The sequence below is a fragment of the Hyla sarda genome, chromosome 2 (genome assembly GCF_029499605.1).
Source record: "Hyla sarda isolate aHylSar1 chromosome 2, aHylSar1.hap1, whole genome shotgun sequence".
Lineage (NCBI taxonomy): Eukaryota > Metazoa > Chordata > Amphibia > Anura > Hylidae > Hyla > Hyla sarda.
Genome location: NC_079190.1, coordinates 214,201,534 through 214,210,010, shown reverse-complemented (window position 1 = coordinate 214,210,010; position 8,477 = coordinate 214,201,534).

Sequence of the window (8,477 nt, the reverse complement as noted above, 5' to 3'; positions counted from 1 at the left end):
CCCTCCCCATTCCCACTCCTGCTGTACTGCCTGCCTTTGAGGAAACCCTACAATCACTCCCAGTGTCCTCGTCCCATGTGAAGCAGTTGCCGGACAAAAAAAGGGGGAGACCTAAGGGGGGGGGGGTTACTGTTACGCCGAGCGCTCCGGGTCCCTGCTCCTCCCCGGAGCGCTCGCGGCGTTCCTCTCTCTGCAGCGCCCCGGTCAGACCCGCTGACCGGGAGCGCTGCACTGACATTGCCGGCGGGGATGCGATTCGCATAGCGGGACGCGCCCGCTCGCGAATCACATCCCAAGTCACTTACGTGTCCCGGCCCCCGGCTGTCATGTCCTGGCGCATGCGGCTCCACTCCTTAGGGCGCGCGCGCGCCAGCTCTCTAAGATTTAAAGGGCCAGTGCACCAATGATTGGTGCCTGGCCCAATTAGCCTAATTAGCTTCCACCTGCTCCCTGGCTATAATACCTCACTTCCCCTGCACTCCCTTGCCGGATCTTGTTGCCTTGTGCCAGTGAAAGCGTTTAGTGTTGTCCAAAGCCTGTGTTTCCAGATCTCCTGCTATCCATATTGACTACGAACCTTGCCGCCTGCCCCGACCTTCTGCTACGTCTGACCTTGTATCTGCCTAGTCCTTCTGTCCCACGCCTTCTCAGCAGTCAGCGAGGTTGAGCCGTTGCTAGTGGATACGACCTGGTTGCTACCGCTGCAGCAAGACCATCCCGCTTTGCGGCGGGCTCTGGTGAATACCAGTAGCATCTTAGAACCGGTCCACCGGCACGGTCCACGCCAATCCCTCGCTGACACAGAGGATCCACAACCAGCTAGCCGAATCGTGACACCCATTTGAGTATGTAAGTTGAAAATAAAGGCCTACCTCCTCCTATTCAGCCTGCCTGTCCATTTGCAAAAATACTCTTTTTAATAATTATACTCTCCTTTGCAATGAAACAAATAAAACAGTAAAGTTGCCATATGCGGCCATCCTTTCATCCATTTGTCCTTCCACATCTATTTTCCCAATCCATCATACACTCTTACTGTTCTAATGTCGCCAAATTATCGGACTACCTGTCCCAAAAATTATGGATTATAAAAGGGTAGCAGCATAAGGGAAAATTACACATTTTGAACCCAAAAACCCAATTGAGTTTGTAAGTTCAAAATAAAGGCCTACCTCCTCCACTTCAGCCTGCCTGTCCATTTGCAAATATAATCTTTTTAATAATTATAAGCTCCTCATGTGCATTGAAAAAAATACAACAGTAAAGTTGCCATATTCTGCCATCCTTTCCTCCATTTGTCCTTCGACAGCTATTTTCCCAAACCCTCATACACTCATACTGTTTTCACATCGCCAAGTTATAAGACTACCTGGCCCAAAATTTATGGAATATAAAAGGGTAGCAGCATAAGCGAAAATTACCCATTTTGAACACAAAAACCCATTTGAGTTTTTAAATTAAAAATACAGGCCTACCTCCTCCCCTTCAGCCTGCCTGTCCATCTCCAAAAATACCCTTTTTAAAAATTATACGCTCCTCCATTGTATTGAAAAAAAGCAAACAGTAAAGTTGCCATATGTGGCCATCCTTTCATCCATTTGTCCTTCTACACCTATTTTCCCAAACCATGCACTCATACTGTTATCATGTCGCCAAGTTATTAGACTACCTGGCCCAAAAATTATGGATTATAACAGGATGGCAGCATAAGCTAAAATTACACATTTTGAACCCAAAAACCCATTTGAGTTATTAAGTTCAAAATACAGGCCTACCTCCTCCCCTTCAGCCTGCCTGTCCATCTCCAACAATACACTTTTTAACAATTATACGCTCCTCCTTTGCATTGAAAAAAATTAAACAGTGAAGTTGCGGTGTCAGGACATCGTGACGGCATGACGTGATGTGCTAGCCGTCTCTCCTCTCTCCCTGCCCTCCCTCTCCCCCTCTGATGGGAGTATTACCGCTGCAGTGTGGGTTCTGACGGCCCAGGACCTCGCCTTAGATTCGGCTGAGCTGGGGTCCGCTTGTTTGTCTGGGTGGATGCTGGAGGAAGGGGCCGGCGAGGTGATCTCGCGAGACCCCCCGCGATATGGATAGACAAAGCTCGATATGGATAGACAAAGCTCGATATGGATAGACTCACGTAAGTACCAGCTGGTCACGTGACGACGCTGGGAGGCTTGCATCGCCCGGAACTCAGAACAGGAGCTTGGATTGCCCTGTCCTGGTGGCGGTGTGTCGGGGAGAACGCTGGAGCGAGGTAGGACTTTTCCTTAAAGGCCCCTGTGCTCATGTACTTCACGGCCCCAATACTGCTACCCACGGCCCCAACCTTTGACATAGGTGCAAGTTTTGAGGCTTGGGGCACCCCAGGAGTGAGCTGGGGGTGCCCAGCAAGACGAGCGAATAAGTCGAAGTGGTGGGGCCGCCCGTACAGCGGGGAGCCCTCTGGGGGGCAGATGGGGTCCCATTCTGTCTTCCTCACCACCTCCCAGGGACCGGGGCCCCCCTGTGTGAGGGGGGTGGCTGCAGCCGGCCTAAAGACTTGCTTCTGGGGCACTGCTGCAATCAGGTTATTATGGGACGCTGCTATATGCATGCTATTATGAACTATCTTCATCCCCTGCATAAGGAATTATTAAACCCTGCCACTGGGATGATATTATATGGAAAATACTATGAACTGGTTTCATTCCCTGCTATCGGCTCTAAAGGAATAATTCTGTCTGTTATGGTGATTTTATACTATCTGTACCTGGCGGAACTATTTCCACTTTCACTGTTATGCTGTCCAAGGATCTAATGGCGCTAATTGTTTGTTTTTAGGCCAGTTTAATCGAGACCTAGGGGGACAGTCCTCATTTCAAACATCGGCGGAGATGTAAGTCTTGATTCCTTTTTTAGGTTTATTGACCTGTTTTGGTCTGCTGGAAAAAATAAAAGGCTGCAGAACCGAAAGAATATTTAAGGTACCTCTTTGTTGCAAACTTTCCCCTCTCTCTGACTATGGTTATGAATTATCTGGCTTTATTTGCAGTACGGAGTGCCTCCTTGAGTTATGGCACCAAAAAGGATTCCAGGAAACAGTCCACTTAGGGATAAAGAAAAATCAAACTCGGGAAAATTGGATAAGCTATGGAACTCCCCATCTGCTAATAGTAAAAACAAAGGCCCTTCTCCAAGAACAAATAGGACGGGTTCAAGATTTGAAGTATTGTTGCGGGAGGAGGGAGAGGATGAGAGAGAGAGAAACAGCCCAATGACCAGATGTTACAGACCATTCTTGCTGAACTTCAGCAGTGCAATGCAGGGCTTAAAGATTTGGCCACTTAACTGGGGGCAGTATCCAGCGAAGTATCCTTTATCCGGGACGACCGCAATAAAATCAGAGAGAGGGTGCTGGTGATAGAAAAGGAAGTACCTTAAACTAAATCTAAAGTAGACTTGGTCAAAATTACAACAGACAAACTGAGCCAGGAAAACTCTATTAAAAAAGAAACTTACAGACATGGAGGACAGATCCAGACGCTCAAACATTCGATTAATCGGTTTGCCTGAGGGGGAGGAAGGGGACTCCCCTGTTGAATTCTGTGAATTCTGGATTAAAAAGACTTTTTCGGATATCAAATTTTCAAACCTGTTTAAAATTGAGCGGGCTCACAGGGTGCCGGGGAGGCGCCCGCCCCTTGGGTCACCACCTAGAACAATGTTAATGACATTTTTGTTATCAGAAGACAGGGATTCTCTATTGAGACGAGCAAGGAATATGTCTAGTTTAATTTATAATAGCTCTCGCATCTCACTCTATCCTGTTTTCTCTAGGGAGACCCAGGTGGTAAGGGCTTCCTTTGGGGAAGTCAGGAAGAGGCTGAACCAGGCGAATATAGGATTCTCTATTCTTTTTCCTGCCAGATTAAGAGTAAACTTTAAGGAGAGTGTGTTATTTTTTTCCTGATCCTAAACAGGCAAACGAATGGTTAGAATCCCAGGGGTTATAGGAATAATTTATGTTATATTAACCCATTTGGGGCGGTTGGCTCCCTTGGGGGAGAGGTGTTGGGGGGTGAGGTGGGAATGGGCGTATGGTAGAGAGGTCTTATGCAATACATCATAGTAAGGCCAGTTAGGGGGAGAGGGAGAGGGGAGGGGATGGAAGAGGGGTGGGGGGGTTTATGGTTGGGTGGACTTCCTCTAAGAATCAACTCTTACTGGCTTACAGTTCTTGGGAGGGATGAATTCTTGGAGGAAAAAATTAAAGCCTTTTGGTTAATAAATAAGAACTCGGCAGACATTGGAATAGTTTGGGATGCGTTTAAGCCTTCTTTAGAGGACTGCTGGTCTTCGAAATTAATAAGAAAAAAAAGTTTTTCAGGGAAAGAGAGGAGGAGCTAACGAACTCAGTTAGGGAAGCAGAAAATGATTTTTTTTTATACATAAATCCACTACTAACTGGGATAAATTAAAAGGGGCCCAAGGGAATCTGGCTATATGGCCAAGGGAGAAAGCGCAGAATAAGGTATTCTTTGCATGCCAAAGATATTTTTGTGAGGTAGGTAAGCCGAACGCCATGCTAGCTTGTCTACTTGGGTCCCAGGGCTCTAGTCAGACAAACGGATCTATATATGATATTAACGGGAACTTGGTGAACGAGCCTGAGAAGGTAGTGGAAGTGTTTGAGCAGCCCTTCAAGAAAATATATGCCTCGGAAACTCGTGTGGGGGAGTCTGACTGTAAGCGCTTCCTGGAACAGGTTAATCTACCTAGAGTGACGCCACAAGAGAGCTTGGAGTTGGACTCCCCCATAGAATTGAGTGAGGTGAGAGAAGTAATTCTCTCCGCTCCAGAAAAATCAGCCCCGGGTCCAGATGGACTGCCCTTTGGAATCTATAGAAAATTTGTTTATGTGCTAGCTCCTATTATCTTAGATATAATTAATGAATCCTGTAAAGGGGGGACACTCCCCAAATCCATGTTAGAAGCTCATATTTTACTAATCCCTAAAAAGAATAAAAATTTGTTATTTGCGGAGTCATATAGACCAATATCTTTACTGAACTCTGATGCGAAGATCTTTTCTAAGATCCTGGCGAGGAGATTCGGTCGCGTTATTGGTAAGCTAGTTAATAAGGATCAGTCTGGATTTATTTTGCAGAGAAGCTTATTTACTAATATCCAAAGGACATATGAGAATATTCAAAAGGGTGAGGGTAGGCTCCGCTCCATCCTGTCTCTGGATGCCACTAAGGTGTTTGACAGGGTGGAGTGGAGCTTCCTGTGGGAAGTACTGAGAGCAGTCGGAGTTGGGGAAAGATTTATACTATAAATTACTATACCTATCCCCGTCTGCTAGAATTAGATGGGGTCAATACCTATCTAGAGGTTTTGTACTAAGTAGAGGGACTCGTCAGGGTTGCCCTCTGTCACCACTCCTTTTTGCATTGTATATTGAGCCGCTGGCTAACCTGATTCGTGCCCTAGCTACGGTAGAGGGAGTTAGATTATATGGTGAGGAACATAGACTTTCGTTATATGCGGATGATCTCCTCCTCTTCGTACAGGACCCGAGAGCGGCACTTCCAGAAATTATAGAATTATTTGTAAACTTTGGAAAATATGCAGGGCTGGAGATTAACTGGCTGAAATCATATATCATGCCTATTGGGTTCAGTTTGAAGGCAGGGGAGGTTCCACTTAGTATAGTGAATGAGGAACAGGAACAGAGCTTGGTATATCTTGGAGTTAAGATTACAGTTAACCTGCAAAGATTTATGGAAATAAATCTGAATCCCCTAGTAAAGAGAATGGAGAATAAGATGCAGGTCTGGGAGAAACTCCCTCTCTCTATGGCAGATAGGGTGGCCCTGATAAAAATTATAATTTTGCCTCAGTTACTTTTCTTGTTAAACGCGGCCCCAGTATGGATTCCAGAATTTTGGTTTGATCTATTCCATAGGAAGTTAAATCGCTTCATTTGGGGGAGGAAAAGGCCAAGATTGAAATATAAGGTGTTGTGCGCAAAATCTGGGGAGGGGGGCTGTGCGGCCCCGAACTTCAAACCATATTACCTGGCCCGTATAGTTAAACTTATTTTGGATAAGGATAATTGCTTGTGCTTACAACACTGTAGGTTGATTAGTCCTTGGGGTGGTTTTGGAATATCGGAGAGTTTAGAGGCAAAACTAATTGATTCCTCTTTCTCATATGGAAAGATGATTTTGAAGGGTTGGGGTTTATTAAAAAAAAAAATAGGGATTAAGGGGTGCACAGAGTCTACACCTCTATGGTATAATCACAATTTGGCACAATTTAAGAAGATGGAAGATGCTAGATTTTGGATTAACCATGGACTTAAAAATGTTTCACAAATAATGGAGGGTGATAGGATGGTCACATTTGATAATTTAGTTGATAGATATGCACTAAATAGGAACCAATATTTTAGGTTTCTTTCATTGAGTCACGCATTGGGAGCATAGAGGATAAGAATGATCTGTTAATTCAGAAACATGGTTTGTTAGAGTTGATAAAGACGAACACTTATGGTAAGAGAATAATGGTTACAATACATGGGTTATTATTGAAAGTAAATAAGAAGAAAACTTATTTGAAATATAGCGCAACTTGGGCAAAGTGGCTGGGATAATTCTCAGAGTCTCAGTGGGATAATATTTTGAGGAATATCCCCAACATTTCAATTAATAATAATTTTTGCTTTATTCAATTAAGGATCTTGTACAATACTTACCTTTCCCCGAAACTACTGGCCAAAATGGGAACTAATGTAGGATCAGCATGTCCTAGATGTGCGATGAGTGAAGCACGCGGGAGGGGGGGGGGGGTTTGGGAGTGTCCAAGGTTTTATACTGTATTAGTGGCCAGTATTAAGTTATCTGGATTTGTGGTACTATGATATCCAAAGCTATTGTATGTTATTGATTGTTGGAAGAATAAAAATTATTAATAAAAAAAACTTAAAAAAAACTGTGAAGTTGCCATATGCTACCATCCTTTCATCCATTTTTGCTTCTACACCTATGTTCCCAAACCATCATACACTCATACTGTTCTCACTTTGCCAAGTTATCGGACTACCTGGCCCCAAAATTATGGATTATAAAAGGGTAGCAGCATAAGGGAAAATTACACATTTTGAACCCAAAAACCCATTTGAGTTATTAAGTTCATAATACAGGCCTACCTCCTCCCCTTCAGCCTGCCTGTCCATCTCCAAAAAGAGCATTTTTTCACAAATATACACTCCACTTTTTCTTTGATAAAAAGCAAACAGTAAAGTTGCCATATGCTGCCATCCTTTCATCCATTTGTCCTTCTACACCTATGTTCCCAAACCATCATACACTCATACTGTTCTCACTTTGCCAAGTTACACGACTACCTGGCCCAAAAATTATGGATTATAAAAAGATAGCAGCATAAGGGAAAATTACACATTTTGAACCCAAAAACCCAATTGAGTTTTTAAGTTCAAAATATACGCCTACCTCCTCCCCTTCAGCCTGCCTGTTATACACTCCTCTTTTGCATTGAAAAATAGCAAACAGTAAAGTTGACATATACGGCCATCCTTTCATCCATTTGTCCTTCTACACCTATTTTCCCAAACCATCATGCACTCATACTGTTCTCATATCGCCAAGTTATCAGACTACCTGGCCCAAAAATATGGTTTATAAAAGGGTAGCAGCATAAGGGAAAATTACACATTTTGAAATCAAAAACCCGTTTGAGTTTTTAAGTTCAAAAGAAAGGCCTACCTCCTCCCCTTCAGCCTGCCTGTCCATCTCCAAAAATACCTTTTCTAACAATTATACGCTCCTCTTTTGCTTTGGAAAAACAAACAGTGAAGTTGCCATATTCTGCTATCCTTTCATCCATTTGTCCTTCTACACTTATCTTCCCAAACCATCATATACTCATACTGTTCTCAAATCGCCAAGTTCTTAGACTACCTGGCCAAAAAATGATGGATTATAAATGGGTAGCAGCATAAGCGTAAATTACCCATTTTAAATCCAAAAACCCATTCGAGTTTTTAGGTTCAAAATACAGGCCTACCTCCTCCCCTTTAGCCTGCCTGTCCATCTCTAAAAATACAGTTTTTAACAATTATAAGCTCCTCCTTTGCATTGAAAAAAAATAAAACAGTAAAGTTGCCATATGCTGTCATCCTTTCATCCATTTGTGCTTCTACACCTATGTTCCCAAACCATCATACACTCATACTGTTCTCAGATTGCCAAATTATCGGACTACCTGGCCCCAAAATTATGGATTATAAAAGGGTAGAAGCATGAGGGAAAATTACACATTTTGAACCCAAAAACCCATTTGAGTTTTTAAGTTCAAAATACAGGCCTACCTCCTCCCATTCAGCCTGCCTGTCCTCTCCAAAAATAGCCCTTTTTTCACAATTATACACTCCTCTTTTGCAATGAAAAACAGCAAACAGTAAA